The 19711-nt window shown below is 45.8% G+C and overlaps 1 non-coding gene across 1 annotated transcript; it reads left to right on the top strand.

Moving 5' to 3' along the window:
* Positions 1-18570: 18570 nt before the first annotated feature.
* Positions 18571-18652, top strand: TRNAL-UAG (transfer RNA leucine (anticodon UAG)). The gene has a single exon. It is a non-coding gene; the product is annotated as a tRNA-Leu (tRNA).
* Positions 18653-19711: the final 1059 nt, after the last annotated feature.

Genomic DNA, 19711 nt, shown 5'->3' on the forward strand with positions numbered 1-19711 from the left:
CGCATCCAGTTAGTACGAAGTAATATGTGCCGTGCTTGCTGCATCCTCTAGGGGGCGGCTTATTTTAGCTTTTCTAGAAGTAAATGATGGCGGGTTCATCCCTTTAATATTAATCATGAAAAATCCATCAATTGATGACTGGGGCTGTGGTGCCTGGGGCTTACTTTGGCAATCACTGTCAATGGCACATGGTGGTCACAGTTGCAATAATTCCTAAAAGCCAGGGGTGAAGACAAGCATCTTGTGGCAGTTCAATCCCTACAGGGTTGGACTATAGGGAGGGCACCCAAGGCACATGTCCCAGGGCCCCTATAAGTAAACAGCAGGAGTGGGCCCCACCATCTTGGAGTGGTAGGACACTCCTGCTTTATAAACAGCTTATCCATGTCCTCTTCTTAGGCTGGTGCCACACGTAGCGCTTTGTCTGCGCTTGCAAACGCAGACAAAGCCGTGCCCACCTGGGCGGGCCGCGGCCCGATCGCATCGGCGTTTCTATGGAAACGCCTGCGATTGGGAACGAGCCGCCGGTGTTTTGTGTTAATTTAGCGTGTGGCACCAGCCTTAAGCACCTCAGTTGGCACGTAACCTCCTCAGAGGTATGTAGGAAGAAGTTCTAGGGCAGCTGACCCAAGCTGAACTTTAACACTGAGTAAAAAAAATCCTCTCCTTTCCTCGCTCTTCAACCTCTTCCTGCACCACACTGCAACTTCTTCTCTCCTCCATGTGCTACTCTGTGTCCTGCTGTTTATGCAGCAAAGAGAGGACTTGGGAGCAGTGTAGTACAGCTAACAAGTACTTACCACTCCTGGGTCCTCTCCTGAGGGTGCTCTGCTCTGGGTCCTGACATCAACACATACAATCAGGAGTCGGGACACGGAGCAGCAGGAGAGGACCTGAGAGCAGTTAGGACTTCTCAGCTGCACTCACCCCTACCTGGCCTCCTGCACCAATAAACATTTCCATATGTTATGTTACATCTGAAACATCCCCCACCGTGGCCTTGCCTTTCTTTGGTGGTTCTAGACAGCCGGGGGCCAGAATACCGGAGTGGCTGGCTTATGCGGCCTTGGGCATGCTATGGTCACGGTGTTTGGTATTGGGACCGGAGGACGGGCATACAGTTTGGCAGGTGTCCAGCAGGTGGTGTGTGCAAGAAAAATGGAGGGAGAGGCTGATGAAAGAGGTTTCTCCCTGGGGCAACCCCAGAGGTGTATATAGGGATCCCTGGGTGTTGGAAGATGGGGAGCCTGTGATGGTGAAGCAGCCGGATCCAGGGATCACACGGAGGCACGTTGTGCAACTCAACCCACATTTCTTTATTTGAACTTCAACAGCAGGCAATGGCCTAACATCAGCAGCCGGTTCAGCAGGCTGGAAAGTGGCAGTAGATAGCTGGTCTGCATGAAGGGTTATTCCCAGCTTGGTAATAACTTCAGGCTGGGCTGGGTAAGATGGAGCTGAGTCCAGACAGTGGACCTCTGCATTTGGACTTAGTCTCCTGATTTGCCAAAGATGTCAGGCACTGCTTCCTGATAGTGTGACACTAGCTTCTGCAGCACAGGCAGTTGCTGCACTCTCCTCTCCTCTGCCTCTGCGTAGACTGACTCTGCAGGACATCAATATGAGTCTCTGACTGACCATGTGCTCCGCCCAAAAGGTGTTTTTTATGCTCCCCTAGTGAGGTGGCAGCACTCTCCAATCAGCTTCCACCTTTCCTTACAATAAGAACACAGCATATCATTGTTTATAGACAATAGATATGTTAACTCTTGCCCTCCAGGGCAGTGGTCCAAGCTGCAATTGTAAAGTTGCACATCAGTTATGGAAGTGCTCATTGGACTTCCACAACTCATGGCCTGACAGCCTGCATGTGGCCTATTGCTGCGGCTTGTGCACCACGGATCCCCCATTCACATAAGATGAATATGTGCTGCGGTTTATGTACATGCTCAGGAGTGAAGCTCCTCTACTATAGATTAAAGGAATAAGGCATTGGAAGGAATGTCTGCATTTATCACAAGCATTTATGAGTCAAAGTTGAAATTGAGGAGTCAGAGGTTCGGTTACACAGTCCTGGTTTTCGTGATTGCTACTTGCTGTCACAAACTAAACTCTCTTGATAATACCCTTAGATGGGGAATAGTTCCCATAACTGTAGTCTGCTACAGTTATATCCAGTATTTATGAGTAATGTACATGGCAAATTTTTCTTCAGTTTCAAGACTGCATATAACATATGTAAGTTGCAGAATTGTCCAAAGTACAATGATTTGACTTTATGTATAATTTAAAAACCAGGAGAAGAACAAAGTATGGTAAAAAAAAAAATCTGCCGAAACCCGGGATCGAACCAGGGACCTTTAGATCTTCAGTCTAACGCTCTCCCAACTGAGCTATTTCGGCTGTGTGATAGGACTAGGTAGGGGTTAATCACCCTGGTAAACTTTGCCCTGAAGAGCCATTTGTTATGTGGCTGCTCTCAGGGGTTCCTTTGATGTTTCGTGTCACTGGAGGGGTATGCGGATTTTCCTTCGAACACGCCACCAGGTAGAGAGGATTCAGGAAGGGGGCGCACATTCATTATGAGCACAAATGACAGCCCCTCTGATATCATGGAAATCTTCAGGGGAAGGGTGGCCACAGGCAGCCTCAAAAACTGCCGGCAGGTCACGTTTTATGTAAAAGGCTACATGTGAACCAGTGGCTCATTGTAATGAATACTGTGCATACATGCCAAATACTTCAATACAGTAGTATTGCAGTATATAGTTGGATTGGACCATCTAGGGTTAATGTACCCAAGAGGGACTAAGAAATAGTTAAAATGAACAAGTTTAAAAAGATTAAAAAATAATAAAAAATTTAAAAAAACTAGAACTGATATGAAACGTAATAAACAGTAAAAATCACGAAAACATTCACCAGTATTGGCGCGTCTCAAAATGCCCGATCCATCAAAATATAAAAACAGTTATTGCCAGCTGAACCCCATAAGGGAAAATAACGCTTAAAATGTACAAAACACCACTTTTACACCATTTTACATCCCAGGGTAACACCCGCGGTCAGAGTGGGCTCCGATCACGGGTGTTTAACCCGTAAATGCCACGCTCAACTTGCTTTTGGGCCCACAATCGCTCCCCACCCCCACCCCCGAGCCGTTTTCAGGGGGGGGCGCCGATCATTGCTATTGCAATCAGATGATTGCTTGTTCATGGTATAAATGTTAAAAAAAAAAGTTTAAAAGTAATAAATCAATAAATGTCCATAAGCCCCATAACATTTAAAGAGACATATAACGCTAAAAAAAAAGTCTAAGTCATAACATAAACCCCACATATATAGTATCACCATGTCCATAACAACCCATAGAATAAAATTAAATAATTATTGAACCCGTACGATGAATGCCGATAAAAAAAATCTTTAAAAATCCGCCAAAAATTATGATTTTTTACCTATTTAATCCCACAAAAAATGCAATAAAAAGTGATCAACAAAACATATGTACTCCAGAGTGATACTGTTGCAAAGTACAAAATTTTCCGCAAAAAAACAAGCCATTAACCCGCTCTGTAGCCAAAAAAGTAAAAATGTTATTCCACTTGGAAGACGGCGATGGAAAAATGATAGATTTTTCCCCACATTAGGTTTTTATTTGGCAAATTTAGTAAAACATAAGAAAAAATATTCAAGTCTGGTATCCCTGTAATCGTACTGACCCGTAGAATAAAGATAAATTATTCCCAAGAAAGATGTACCATAAGAACCCAAACAAATATAAATTGAAAAATAAATACTTTATTGCTATAGTTGCAAAAGACCAGACAAACAATATAAAATCAATTAAAAAGTGTAACAATGACACTAGAAACTCTGTGCGGTGAGTTTAATATATTCACCAACACTTAAACCCTGATTGCACCAATGCAAAAGGTGTGAGCTCAACAATGAATATAGCACATAAGTCTAGGTACATGGTATGTAAACAATCAATGCACAATATGCAACAATGCAATGACAATGTAAACCAAAATCATGCACTCAAAATAGCCAAGATAGAATGTTTCCCATGCAAATACCAAAATCACGGTCTGAAGCAGTCATGGCTAAAGAGTGAAGAGCTGACAACAATGCAATCAGGGCAAATACGCTACCAAGTGTTCCGTCACTCACGGTGACTTCATCATTATTATTAGGCTATATGGTGAACAGCAAAAAAAAAAGTGAAAAATCCAGTACAGACTCAATACTTTTCTACTCCTGACTTCAAAAAAAGTTCATAAATTTTCAACAATAGGGGATACCAACCCCAAAATGGTAACACTGGAAAAAGCATCTCGTCCCGCAAAAAAAAAATGCCATCACGTGGCCCTGAAAAAGCTAAAATTTTATAGCCTACAAAAGGGGCCAATGAGTAAACTACCGTATTTTCCGGGCCATTAGGCGCACCGGAATATAAGGCGCAACAGTCCGATGCGCCTTATATATGTAATAATTCCATATATAAGGCGCATCGGACTATAAGGCGCAGGGTCGGGGGCGTGGCGGAGACCAGACGGGACGCGACGCCGAGAAGAGACGCGGCGACGCAGGGAAGGTGAGTGGGGAAGGTGAGGGGGAGGTGGAGGAGGGCAGCGGACCATACTTACATAGGTCCCCGCTACCGGAGACAGCAGATCTCCAGCGGGAACTGCAGACCACGCGGCAGAAGTTGTTCGTGCCGCGTGGTCTGCAGTTCCCGCTGGAGATCTGCTGTCTCCGGTAGCGGGGACCTATGTAAGTAGGGTCCGCTGCCCTCATATAGGGCGCACCAGACTATAAGGCGCACTTTGGATTTCCAAGGAAATCCAAGGCTTTTAAGTGCGCCTTATAGTCCGGAAAATACGGTAAAATCCTGGCAGCTGCAGGGCGCTCCTTCCCTTCTGCGCCTCTCTGTGCACCCATAAAACAAGTAACGTGCACATGTGGGGGGTCTCTGTACTCGAGAGAAATTGTATAACAAATGGGGTTTCTCTTTTTATCTTTTGGAAATCTGTAAATTTTAGGGCTAAATGAACGTATAACCGGCACAATTTGACCATTCTAAATTTCACCTTCATTTTGATTCAATTACTATGAAGGTTCAATTACTATGAAGAGGTTAACAATCTTCCTGAAAGCTGTTTCTGATAGTTTGAGGGGGTGAACATTTGAAAATGGGTTGATTATGTGGGTGGTTTTAATGCTAAATATTTAAAATTTCATTCAAAACTGTAATTATCCCCAAAATGGTAAATTCTGAAAATACGGAAAATCAATATTCTATTTGTAAGCCGCGCGACATCAAAATAAATTATCGAGACATTTCAAAAATGATGAAAATTTAAAGTAGACTTATGGGAAATGTTATTCAGCAACTTATTTAGGTGGTAAATCTAAACGCAAAACTTAGCAGCCAAACTTTATCACTTAAATGAAGTACAACATGTGGGGAAAAACAATCTCAGAATGGATTTGATAAGTAACAGTATTCAAAAGTTTCTTTCGCTCTGTACACAGAACATTTAAAACGTTATGGATGGGGGGCGTGGCTAGCTAATGGCGGGATAGGACGCTCAACTGCAGTGCTCCGCTCCGAGACCCGCAGAAATAGAGCAGCAGGCATCCAAAGACACTGACCGGTGACATGATGGTGGGCAGGGGAGGCAGGAGCGCCGGGAGATCCCGATCCCGAAAGGAAAGTGGGAGCGTGGCCACATTCTTTGAGCCGGTCGGCTCTGTCACCAGCAAGCACGCAACAGCCAAGATGGCCGCCGGCACAGAAAACTCCAGCGCTACTGCCCCAGCTCCGCAGGAGAGCAGGAAGCTGTCACAGCCAGCAGCCGCAACAGCTACAGCCACAGTGCCGAGGGAAGGAGGAAAGGAGAAGGGCGCACAGAGGGAGGCAGCGCAGTCTGCCCCGGCCAAGGTAGGCACAGGGGATCGGGCCGTGATGGTGGAGGCCCCAGCTCACCGTGAACACGCCACGTGGGCCGACATGGCAGCTCTGCCAGAAGAGAGGAGGCCTGACAGGTCACCAGGGAGCTCCCCTGGACATTACAGTCCCCAGCAAGTAAATGCAACCCCCCCTTCTCCAACTGTTGCAGGAGGGATAACAGGTGCCCATATCAACACCTCTCAAAAGAACCAGCATGGGCTCTCTCAATCAAGCCCTGGGGCTCAGTCTGCCTCATTGGGGGCTTCTCCTTGCTGGGCTTCAGCTCATAGCCCCGTTTCCCCGCTCAATTCCCTTGCTGCTGGCGGCATGGGATTATGGCAGGAGACATCCACACCACCACGGTCCACGCATGATGAGTGGGACTGGAAGTCACACATAATGGCGCTCCCTACCAGAGAAGATCTACAGGAAAGATGGAGGCCTCACATAAGAAGGATATGGAGGATATTAAATCGGAGATTAAGCACGTGGGGCACAGGGTCCTAGAATTGGAGGAACATCAGGAAGGTCTGCGTGACGTTATTCATTCTCATAAAGAGGTTATTGCACAACATTCGTCTCAAATTGCAGATATCATGGACCATCTTGATGATATAGAAAATCGTCATAGACGAAATAATTTGAGAATAAGGGGCCTCTCGGAAGAGATCTTGCCATCACAGCTGGAGAATTGGGCCCAAAAATTCTTTGGCAATTTGCTACAAATGCCTCCTAACAAAAAGATCGAAATAGATAGGATCCACCGTACTCTTGGCCCGCGGTCCTCAGATCCTAAACGTGTACGAGATGTCATCTGCCGTATTCATTTTTATAAGGATAAAGAACGAATCTTACAACATGCCAGGGACTCTGGTGGACTGCAACATGGGGACTCGCCTCTACTGATCTTGCCAGATCTTGCTCGACGTACGCTATTCCTCAGAAAAGCTCTCAAGCCTTTACTGCAATTGCTAAGAGATCGCGACATCTTATATAGATGGGGATATCCATTTCAACTGCTGGCCAAAAAGGATGGGAAGAGTGCATCTTTCAGACGTCTAGGAGATTTGCCTGGTTTCCTAGGAACTTTTGAACTCCCGATGGTGTCCCTGCCAGACTGGCCGCGTCCGGCCTCTTTGCCGGTGTCCCCTCCAAGGGAACAATGGAACAAGGTCCCGCCGAAACAACAGCGAGACTCCAAGAGATCCAGAAGTGCTACCTTTGCGGGTCAACCCTGAAACCTTGAGCTAAGCATGTAGTTGAAGTTCTAGAGAAATATTGTTAGCTTAACGCTTTTGTAGATATCCCTGGTTGTATCGCTAATAGGGAGATGGTTTAAAATGCAAACTTGGATTTGCTGAAACAAATGCCTGCTGCCTTTATATCTGGCCTGAGAGGCCGTGTGTTCTTTTTTTTTTCATAGGGTCCGGTGCTAATGCACGACCGTCAAAAGTTTTTGCCTAAGTTCCCAAGTAGGGTTAGCATAGTATAGAATACGAGTTACCCTGGTCTAACACCTGGTCTATTGACTGGGAACCAGGGAATCCAGAAGTTCTTATTTGTTGGTAGTTATATTATTTGTGAAACCCCGGTCTGTCTTTGTTCGTCTTGTAAGTAACATCTAGTCCCTGTCTTCCTATCCCCCCCTTTTAATTATTAGTCTATCTTTCTCTTGCTTAGGCCGTGTACAGGCGACCCTACCGTTAGCTTAGAATGACTAATTTATCTTTCGCCACATTTAATGCTAGGGGCCTGAATAGCCCAGGAAAAAGAGGGCAAATCCTTTATGGATTCCATAAAAAACGTGTGCAAATAGTCATGTTTCAAGAAACTCATTTTAAGACCTCCTGTGTACCCTCGTGTCGCAATAAATTTTATAATACTTGGTTCCATGCACCAAACCCAGTACAGAAGTCCAAAGGGGTCTCTGTGGCATTTCACTCCTCCTTCTCTCCGCAGATCTTGGATTCCAGGGTGGATCAGGAAGGCAGATTTCTCTTCCTAAAAATTTCTGTCGCAGGCTCTATTTATACTCTGGCTAATGTCTACTTCCCTAATGTAGGACAAATTGCATACGGTATCCATCTCCTGGAAGATTTGGCGGGCTTTGCTGGAGGCTCGGACATCATTCTTGGCGGCGATTTGAACGTACCACTTGATCCAGACCTTGACACATCTGAAGGTAAGTCCTCAATCTCATTTGCAGCCACCCGTAGACTAAGGCAGGAGTTAGCTAAACTAAATTTAGTGGATCTCTGGAGGATACTGCACCCGACACAAAGGGACTATAGTCACTACTCTAGTGTGCATAACACGTATAGCCGTATTGATACACTCCTGATCTCTCATTCCCTCCTTGATCTCAGCCCTACTTGCTCTATCGATTCCATAATCTGGTCTGACCACGCGCCGGTAATGGGTGCTATAAGACCTTATCCTCAAAGGAGGAAGACATTCTCCTGGCGGCTTAACGATCATCTATTAAAAGATGCCCTGTGCTCGGCTGAGGTCAAGGAGGCTATAGAGCGTTTTAAGAATGGCAACCCTATTGATTACAATAATGCTCCGCTCATGTGGGAGGGGCTAAAATGCGAACTTCGCAGAATTTTTATGTCACACGGGGCTAGAATTAAGCGGCAAAATGCGTCCAAACTTAGATCCCTACTAGCTACTCTGGCTTCTCTGGAGTCTGCAAATAAAGGTCAGAGGTCTGATGCTCTGAGAGCAGAATTATCCTCAGTTAGGCAACAAATCTTGCAAATATTGGACCAGAAAACCTTATGCGCAAGGGATCGCCTAAAATTTGGCTTCTTTGAGTATGGCAACAAATGTGGCAAGTGGTTATCTAGGGCCCTGCATCCCAGACTCCTATCTTCAAGGGTTATGTCTATTAATTCGCCAACTAATGGCACGATTTTCAACCCGTCTGGAATTTTGGAGGAATTTAGGAAATTTTATGAATCCCTATATAATTTACCAATGCAGGAAGATGCGGACAAAAGGGAGGCCATAGATGCATACTTGTCCAAATATGCCCCAAAACGTATATCACAGCAGTTGGCTCAGGGTTTGGAAGATGAGTTCACATCTGAGGAACTTGCTCAGGTGATTAAGGAATTGAAAGTGGGAAAGAGTCCGGGACCGGACGGCTTTTCTCCGCGCTTCTACAAAACGCTGAAAATGGATATAATTGAACCCCTCCTCTCCTCCTACAATGCGATAGCTAAGGGGGCTATTTTCCCAAAGCAATCCCTAATGGCGCATATATCTGTGATTCCAAAACCCGGGAAGGATGCCACCCTGTGTGCCAATTTCAGACCCATCTCTCTCATAAACATAGATATTAAAATATACTCTAAATTATTGGCGCAACGCCTGCAAACATTAATTCCAGGTCTTATACATAAGGAGCAGGTGGGGTTTGTCCCAGGCAGAGAAGCCAGGGACAATACTATCAAAACAGTGTCATTGATGAACGCTGCCCAAAGGCAGAAGATCCCCATGTGCCTGCTCTCTGTTGATGCCGAAAAGGCATTTGACAGAGTAAGTTGGAACTTCATGGAACAGACACTCAGGCAGATAGGTCTTGGCCCCCTCATGCTAGCTCGTATAATGGCCCTATACCAGAACCCGACGGCGATGGTCAGGGTGAATGGGGATCTTACTACTCCGTTTGCCATAAGCAACGGAACCCGCCAGGGGTGCCCCTTATCACCACTGCTCTACATCTTAGTGATGGAATCATTGGCAAACGCCATTAGAACTAATAAATCTATCAAGGGCCTTAAGTTGGGAGGACTCCGTCATAAAATGGCCATATTCGCGGATGATTTATTATTATTTATCACCCAACCACGCACAACGCTTCCGTCAGTAATGGCTGAGTTTAAAATCTTTTCTGAACTTTCTAACTTTAAAGTAAACCTCACGAAGTCCGAACTGCTCAACGTAAACCTGCCTGACAATGTGGTGGGAGATATTAAGAAGGAGTTCCCCTTTCGATGGGCCGAAAAAGTCATCACGTATCTGGGGATAAAAATCCCGACGGATTTATCTTGCCTCTTTCAGGTTAACTATCAGCCCCTTCTGGGGTCACTAGAGAAGGAGCTCCTTGCCTGGAAGCGCCTTCCGCTCTCATGGTTCGGAAGGATTAGTGTAATTAAAATGGATATCCTGCCGAAAATACTCTATTTCTTCCAAACTATACCCCTCCAAATAGCCCCTTCCTTCCTTATTAGACTTAAAAGGGGGATCTCGGGTTTTATATGGGATTCCTCTAGACCTCGGATGGCCCACACTTTACTTACTAGGCCTAAAGAGATGGGAGGGGCGGGCTTGCCGGACTTGGGTCTATACCATGAGGCCTCTATGCTGACTTGCATAATAGACGCAGCCTTGAATTCCTCTTCCAAGCTTTGGGTGACGCTGGAGGCTTCTTTGAACTTGCCGCCTCTGATGGCATCCCTCTGGCTTTCCCCGATAGACCGTGACACATCTTCTCCCTGCACACCCCTATATAGGATACTGCTAGGCAGTTGGGACAGAATGAGGAAATGACATAAACTGACATCCATCCCGGGCCCCATGTCTCCAATATTTTTAGATGCTAGGTGTCCCCTACGAGATATGAACCCTGAAATATTCGGTCTACCGTTAAACGGGGTAGTACAAGTACGACACGCACTAAAAGGCCGCGACATACATTCTCTGGAAGGGTGGTTCCCCGCTGAAATGAGAGGCAGCAGATGGTTTATGGCTAATCAATTGAGCAGCTTCCTACAATCCCTGGGGCACACACAATCCCTTAAAAGGGAACTAACATTCATAGAACAAATTTTTACGAATAAAGAACCTCCTAGGCATCTAATATCTATGGTCTATGGGTGGCTGGTGAGAGAGAGGACTAAAAATACGCCAGTCCCATACAGACAAGCTTGGGAACAGGCGCTGAACAAAACATTTACTGAAGAGGATTGGGATAAGGCGTCTGTCTTAACTCACAAACTCTCTGTCTCGTCACAAATACAGGAGACTAACTTTAAAATCGTCGCCAGATGGTACCGAACTCCGGAGAGGCTGCATAAGATGTTCCCGGAGGTGTCTGATGTATGTTGGAGATGTGCCAGGGAACGTGGTTCCATGTTACATATCTGGTGGTCTTGCCCTGGGGTGAGTGGTCTGTGGGAGGCGGTCTTTGCACTTTACAATAAATTATGGTCGGACTCGGTTGTACCGATCCCAGAGATCGGGCTATTATCTATGATCCCTGGCTCTATCTCTGTGATAAAGAAAGGCTTTCTGAGACACTGCATTGCCGCCACTCGACAGATTATTCCCAGACTATGGAAATCAAGTGCAAGTCCCTCAAGGGCCCAGTGGGCGGAAGCCTTAAATCATATTATGAGAATGGAGGAGATGAGAGCCGTGGAGGGACTGGCGGACTCTCAGATGGAAAAATACACCAGAGTCTGGTCCCCATGGATCGACTTCCGCAGTTCGGCAGAATTTGCCACTTGGATAGAAGCAGGTGGAGGATGCATGGCCTGAGTGAGAAATTTTCCCTTTTCTTCTTACCATTCCCTCTTTCCCGGTGTGTTTTCCCCTCCCTATCTATACCCCCTTCCCCTCTGTATACCGCTATGTGTTTTCCTATGGTTCCCCACGTCGTAAGTGTTTAGTGTGGTTCGAGTTGTTAATAATGTTTAGTAACATAGACTTTCTCTCCAGTTTCCTTGCTCATTGCACTAAAGGAGACAAGTATTATCTAGGTATAACTATCGTCTTGAGAAGTGCGGAATTCATTTTGTATTGCGAATGTAATACTGGACAAGCAAAGTTATGTGTGTATATGCCTTGAAAGCTTATATACTGAAATCTTACTGTGACTCAATGACAAGTCTATGTATGTTGACACTAATTACTTTTAATAAAGTTTATTGAACAGAAAACGTTATGGATATTTGAAGGGGGAGAGCAAGAAATGAGCGAAAAAAGACTGTCTTTACATGTTAAATACAAACTGTAAATTCTAGTAGAAATGCTGCATTTATTTTGACATATATATTCTTACTATGTTATCTACAATTAATTTTTAATGTTTCAGCCAACTTAAAAAACTGCCGAAACCCGGGATCGAACCAGGGACCTTTAGATCTTCAGTCTAACGCTCTCCCAACTGAGCTATTTCGGCTGTGTGAGAGAGCGCAGGAGGGGTTAATCAGCAGTAGCATGCGGCTGAGCACTGGCTATGACACCTTTACCCACACACTCCGGCCTTCCTATAGATGTCATGCACAAGCAATGAGAAAGTCTGACATGAAGTTACATCCAGACATGTCACTGTATCTGGCACCATAGATTGCCCCTGTTTATAGTGGGGTCCTGGGGAGTTTTTAAGAGCGAGTTATCAGTGCATATATGTCCTCTGTGCATTAACCCCTTAAGGACGCAGCCAGTTTGTACACTGAGGGTGGTGGCACATGTGGCGTGACCTCCTCTGCACACTGCGTGCACTACTACCTCCTCCACACACGGCGTGCACTACTACCTCCTCCACACACGGCGTGCACTACTACCTCCTCCACACACGGCGTGCACTACTACATCTTCCACACACAGGGTGCACTACTACATCTTCCACACACGGGGTGTACTACTACCTCCTCCGCACACGACGTGCACTACCTCCTCCGCACACGACGTGCACTACTACCTGCTCCGCACATGGCGTGCACTACTACCTCCTCCACACATGGCATGCACTACTACCTCCTCCGCACATGGCGTGCACTACTACCTCCTCCGCACACGGCGTGCACTACTACCTCCTCCGCACATGGCGTGCACTACTACCTCCTCCGCACTCGGGGTGCACTACTACCTCCTCCGCACATGGCGTGCACTACTACCTCCTCCGCACACGGCGTGCACTACCTCCTCTGCACACGGCGTGCACTACTACCTCCTCCGCACACGGCGTGCACTACTACCTCCTCCGCACATGGCGTGCACTACTACCTCCTCCGCACACGGCGTGCACTACTACCTCCTCCGCACATGGCGTGCACTACTACCTCCTCCGCACACGGGGTGCACTAGTATCTCCTCCGCACACGGGGTGCACTAGTATCTCCTCCGCACACGGGGTGCACTAGTATCTCCTCCGCACACGGGGTGCACTACTACCTCCTCCGCACACGGCGTGCGCTACTACCTCCTCCGCACACGGCGTGCACTACTACCTCCTCCGCACACGGCGTGCACTACTACCTCCTCCGCACACGGCGTGCACTACTACCTCCTCCGCACACGGCGTGCACTACTACCTCCTCCGCACACGGCGTGCACTAATATCTCCTCCGCACACGGCGTGCACTACTACCTCCTCCGCACACGGCGTGCATTACTACATCCTCTGCATACGGATTGCACTACTACCTCCTCCGCACATGGCATGCACTACTACCTCCTCCGCACACGGCGTGCACTTCTACCTCCTCCGCACATGTGTGCACTACACACGGCGTGCACTACCAAATGCAGAATTGCAGCGTTGGAGAGCGGGGGGATACTTAGATCTGTCATGGCTTGAATCTATTAGGAAAAGTGGGTGTGTCTAAAAATAACTTTTATTTAATATTTAAAAATTATTGTGTTTTGTCTTGTACACTTTAAGCTTCTTTAAGGGTTATTGGCAAATAAACATAAGACATCCAGTCTACCCTTATTCCAGGTGTAGATTTATGATAGGAGTGTGTCCCCAATTTAATATACTCCTAAAATAACAATGTCACATCACAGGGTAGGTAATGATCTCTACTGCACAAATGTGTTTTTGTATCTGGCACACCGTTTTTGTGTTCTAATAGTATTGCAATTCTTATACTGAATGCAGATCTGACCCAGATATGTACATGTATTGCAAGAATATTATTAAGGAAATGATCATGACACTACTTTGCCACCTGCCTATCGATGGCTGAGATATCAGCTGGCATGCGGTTACTGTCGGTGTGAGCTGACACACATCACGCCTCTCTGCAGGTGATGGTGGCTATAGTGTCCCACTGGCTGTGAGTGTGAGAACGCTGCCAAGTACATGTCTGCAGACAAGAGCAAAAAGATATTTGCACTATTATGAATAATTATCACGATAACAACAATACTGTGAGAGGCTATGCTATCTGACTTGGATGTCTAGTAACTAAGTCCCTGTGCTGCCTTTCGCCAAGTGACTCGGCTTCTTCTGGGGCGCAGGCAGCCCGATGAGCGGGCGTTTTATTACTGTCTGGGTGATTGACAGGTGGATAAACCAATCAAATGTGTTTGTAAGAATTGTATCCAACATGGATATTTGTTTCGAAAATATGCATGAAAGATCTAGAGTGAAACATCACTCTTTATGATAGCATTGAACCATGTATAAATATAGGTATTAATCATGATGGTATCGGCAAGATCTCTTCTATATATGTATCTGATTTTATTGGATAATGACAGAAACACATAATACTGGATGGGAATGTGGATGATAAGGGAAGATATGGAAAAGGCAGAGGACAAGGTCCTATTATAGGATTCTAAAGAAAACATCCAAAATTAAAGGAGCCAGTATTTGGAGGAGATCTGAATGAATTCACCAAGTCGATATTAATCTGGAAAAGATATATCGATGATATAGTCTTTATATAGAAAGGCACATAAGAAGCCCTGGATAATTTCATTCATCAACTTAATCAGAAAGACATTAACATTAAGCTGACTCTGTGTCAGGTGGGGGCCAAGGCAAAGTACAGAATCGTGAGGCAGAAGCGTGGTCAGGGAGAAGCAGTAGGTTGAGACAGGCAGCACAGGATCAGAGTTGGGGACATAACAGAAGATCAGGACAGGCAGTACAGGAGCGAGGTCAGGAACGGAATTGAGGTCACAGCGGGAAATCAGGATAATTGCACTGGGCATCAGGAAAGCTTTATCTAAGGCTAGGAGGCACAAAGATCCAGCAGGGAACAGAGGAAGGGGCTGGGAATTTAGCAGGAAAGGCAGCTGGCCAGCACCAATTATCGGTGTGCTGGATCTTTAAATTTAACAGAGCGCGCATACCCTAGGTGGCAGGGATGCGTGCGAGGAGCTGCGGGAGACTCCGCTGGAGCCCGGTGAGGTGAGTGGCACAGAGGGCCAAGGGTGAATCTGTGACCCGAGACAGAGGTCCCAGGGGCACCCGTGACAGTACCCCCCCCCCCTTTCGTCCTCCCCCTCTTCTTGGCGTGAATGAACCTCTGAAAAACACTACGACCCATAATGTTGTCCTCTGGCTCCCAACACCTTTCCTCCAGCCCGAACCCCTTTCAGTCAATAAGAAAGAACCGTTTCCCTCTGACTGACTTCATACCCAGGACCTCTTTCACTTCATAGACAACAGAGGAGTCCGCCTCAGGAGTTGGAGGTGGTACTTGCCGGGAGAAGCGGTTCAGGATGAAAGGCTTCAAAGAGGAGACACGGAAGGAGTTCGGTGTGCGCTTGATGGGTGAAAGGCGCAGGTTATAGGCCACGAGGTTGATGTGTTTCAGCACCTCAAAAGGACCCAGATAGTGAGGACAAAGCTTGTAGCTGGGAATCTTCAGCCGGACGTATCTTGAAGACAGCCACATTTTATCACCCAGGTAGAAGACTGGAGAAGACCTGCGTCTCTTGTCGGCCTGGGTTTTGGTGCGGGCGGATGCCCGAAGTAGAGACTGCCGTGTTTGCTCCCACATGGATCTGAGGTCTTGAACCAATTCTTCAACTGCAGGGACATCAGAAGGTACTGTCAGAGGAAGAGTTGGGCGTGGATGTCGTCCAAAGACAACAATGAAGGGAGTAGCACCGGCAGATTCATAGTCCAAGGAATTATATGAAAAGTCTGCCCGAGGGTAGACCAATCGTCCTGATGAGCAGAGACAAAGTGCCGTATATAGCAGCCCTTTCCCTTGTCCGTTAGTCTGCGGATGATAGGCAGAAAAGGAGTCCAGTTGACTTGAAGCTGGTTGCACAAGGAACACCAGAACCTGGAAACAAACTGGACCCCTCGGTCCGAGACGATGTGTTGAAGAAGCCCATGAAGCCGAAAAATGTGAAGAAAGAACAAGCTGGCAAGATGTGGAGCAGACGGCAGACCTGGCAGAGACACAAAGTAGGACATCTTGGAGAACCATCTTGGAGAACTGAGCGATAAAACACTTAAGGGGTTTGAATGCTCACTGTAAATTCTAGTAGAAATGCTGCATACATTTTGACTTATATATATTTTTATTATGTTATCTACAATTAAATTTTATTATGTTTTAGCCAATTTAAAAAACTGCCGAAACCCGGGATCGAACCAGGGACCTTTAGATCTTCAGTCTAACGCTCTCCCAACTGAGCTATTTCGGCTGTGTGAGAGAGCATAGGAGGGGTTAATCAGCAGTAGCATGCGGCTGAGCACTGGCTATGACATCTTTACCGACACACTCCGGCCTTCCTATAGATGTCATGCACAAGCAATGTACATGATAATGTGCATGAGGTGTCGCAAATATTACATATACATTGGGGAGACTCAACAAAAACTTCAGAGCAGGGTGAATTCTCACAGACACACCATAAGCGGGGGATGGGTACACCTGTGGGGAAACACTTTTCTAGACCAGGCCACAGCAGGAAGAATTTAACCCCTCAAGGACTGGCCCTTTTTTGTTTTTTCATTTCTATTTTTCACTCCCCACAATCAAAAATCCATAACTTTTTTTTTTTACACATCAAGAGCTGTGTGGCTGTGTGTTTTCTGCGTTACAAACTGCACTTCATAGTGATGCTATTTATTATTCCATGCCGTGTACTGGGAAGGGGGAAAATAATTCCAAATGCAGTGAAATTGGTAAAAAAAAACGTATTTGCAACGTTTTCTTGTGGGCTTGGATTTTACGTCTTTCACTGTGCACCACAAATGACAGGTCTGATTTATCTTTGGGTCGTTGCGATCACGGGGATACCATATTTGTATAGGTTTTTTAAAGTTTTCATACATACAAAAATTAAAACCTCCTGTACAAAATTTATTTTTCAGATTTTGCCAAATTCTGGCGCTAATAACTTTTTCTTACTTTGGTCTACAGAGCTGTGGGTGGTGCCATTTTATGAAACTTCTGATGAAGTGTTCAATGCTATCATTTTTAGAGCTGTATGACCTTCTTATCACTTTTTATTGAATTTTTTATGTTTTTCAAAATGGCCAAAAAGTGCCATTTACAAATTTGGACGCTATTTTCCATTACAGGGTTAAACGCGGTGAAAAAATGTTATTATATTTTGATAGATCGGGCATTTTCAGACGCGGCGATACCTGATGTGTTTATGATTTTTACTGTTTATTTGTATCAGTTCAAGGGAAAGGGGGGTGATTTGAATTTTTAGTTTAGTTTTGAGACTCCCTAGGGTACTTTAACCCTAGGTTGTCTGATTGATCCTATCATATACTGCAGTATGGCAGTACATGGGGATTTTCCTCATTCATTACAATGTGCAATTAGCAAATAGTAATGATTGGGTTAAATCCAGACAGCCTCGGGTCTACCACTTGAAGTGGCAGGTTTCCGATGGCAAAACCGAGCACCAGCTCAGGGTGAGCTGGTGCCGGAGCTTATTTTAGTTAGTGTTTTAAACCGCGGTATCGCGGTTTAAAACACTTTTTAAACTTTATAGCCGGCGCAGGTAGGTAGGTAGCTGGTGCCCGGTATTTCCATCAGAAACCTGCCACTACAAGTGGTAGGTTTCCTTTAACTCACTTCAAACCCCACAAGAGACTAACTCCAGACCCCTGCCATGCTAGGCCACCCCACCTTATCTTAATGGATTCTCACCATATGTACTAATTATCTTGTTGTAACATCCCTCAAATGTTGTGTTTATCTCTCGGTGCTTCATTTGTATCCATGCCTGAAGAAGGGGCCTGTGTGCCCTGAAAGCTTGCACCAAATATCATGTTTCTGGTTAGCCAATAAAGGTATCATTCCTTAAGCACTTTTGGGCCAAGGTCACACGTACCGCAAAGCGTCCGTTCATAACGCGACACTAGCGGACAGGGGGTGGTCCTCGGCCCGAACTCACATGCGTTTCCAGGGAAACGCATGCGATTGATAAGCTGATCACATGCTATGCGCCCCCTGTGCGCTAGCGTCGCGTTATGAACGGACGCCTAGCGGTACGTGTGACCGCGGCCTTGTAGTTTTTACACAAAAGTATTTACATCAGATTTTTTATTTTTCCTGGGTAATACGGTACTTCTACAATTTTCTCAACATACTATGCACAAGCAGTGAGAGAGTCTGACATGGAGTCACATCCAAACATGCCCCGTTTATAGTGGGGTTCTGGAGAGATTTGAGGGTCTTGTCCTAACAGCGAGTTATCAGTGCATATATGTCCTCTGTACATTAACCCCTCAAGGACGCAGCCAGTTTGTACTTTAAGGCTCAGCCCTTTAAAAAACACAACCTATATCACAGTCTATTTGTGAACTTTTCAGCTCTGTGAACATAGTCCAACACGTGCAAATTTTAGTTCCCATGACTATGACTTCACAGTTACCTTCATAAGGTAGCGTGGCCGAGCGGTCTAAGGCGCTGGATTTAGGCTCCAGTCTCTCTGGAGGCGTGGGTTCGAATCCCACCGCTGCCAATTGTTTTCTTTTTGTAAAGTAATTTCTTGCCTTTTGCCTTGGTTCCAAAAAATATTCCCAGGAGTGATCCTACACTAATAGGTTCTCAAAATTTTAAAAATTCTGTTGAATTAAAATGTGAAAATTAAGCATGCATGTACAATTGTGAGCAGTAGGTGGCGCTGTCTTTTAACTGAATTTTTGCCTTAGATTCATTTAGAAGTAATGGAGACTTCCGTCAGAGCGAGGGAGACAACTATAACTAAAATATAGCCGACGTATAAATGATGTGGATGTCTATCTCCACAAGTCTCCTCCTCATTGCACAGATTATTACTAGTTGGCTTAGTGTTTACGTCCCCTGCACTATGTGATTTCATGCTTCATTAACATGGTTGTGCCCAAACAAGAAAGTTAACCAGAGAAACAGCAATCCCTACTAGGGTCACCCATTATACTTACCCTGGTAAACGTTACCCCTCAGCCTAGTTATCTGACCGAATTCAGGGCCTCCTGTGATGTCCCATGTCCTGCATACATCCAACGGGATATTACTATATACACTCCTCATCCAAAGAACACCATCCCGTCACCGGTGGGGCATGCGGGTGTCCTCGGCACAAGGCGCCAGGTAGTGAGTGTTCAGAAAGGGGGCGCACATTAAGTGATGAGCACCAAGAATAGCCCCCCTCATCCAATGGAAGACTGCAGAGAACGGGACATCATATGCATGGGGCAACATGTGTGCACCCAGATAGGAGGGGTTCCCAAAAAGTAAACGCCAAGATTCCTCAGAAATACATGACATACTCACTGTAAATTCCAGTATAAATGCTGCCTATATTATGACTTTCAATACATTTTAACCAATTTAAAAAAAAAACTGCCGAAACCCGGGATCGAACCAGGGACCTTTAGATCTTCAGTCTAACGCTCTCCCAACTGAGCTATTTCGGCTGTATGTCAAATTTGACATTGAGTTAAGTGGGACTGTGGCTCTGTCGAAGTATTTCTGATGAGAGGATAGATATTGGGGCACAATTACTAAAGGCTTTGCGCCAGTTTTCTGATGGACTTTA

The sequence above is a fragment of the Engystomops pustulosus genome, chromosome 6 (genome assembly GCF_040894005.1).
Source record: "Engystomops pustulosus chromosome 6, aEngPut4.maternal, whole genome shotgun sequence".
NCBI classification, from domain to species: Eukaryota; Metazoa; Chordata; class Amphibia; order Anura; family Leptodactylidae; genus Engystomops; species Engystomops pustulosus.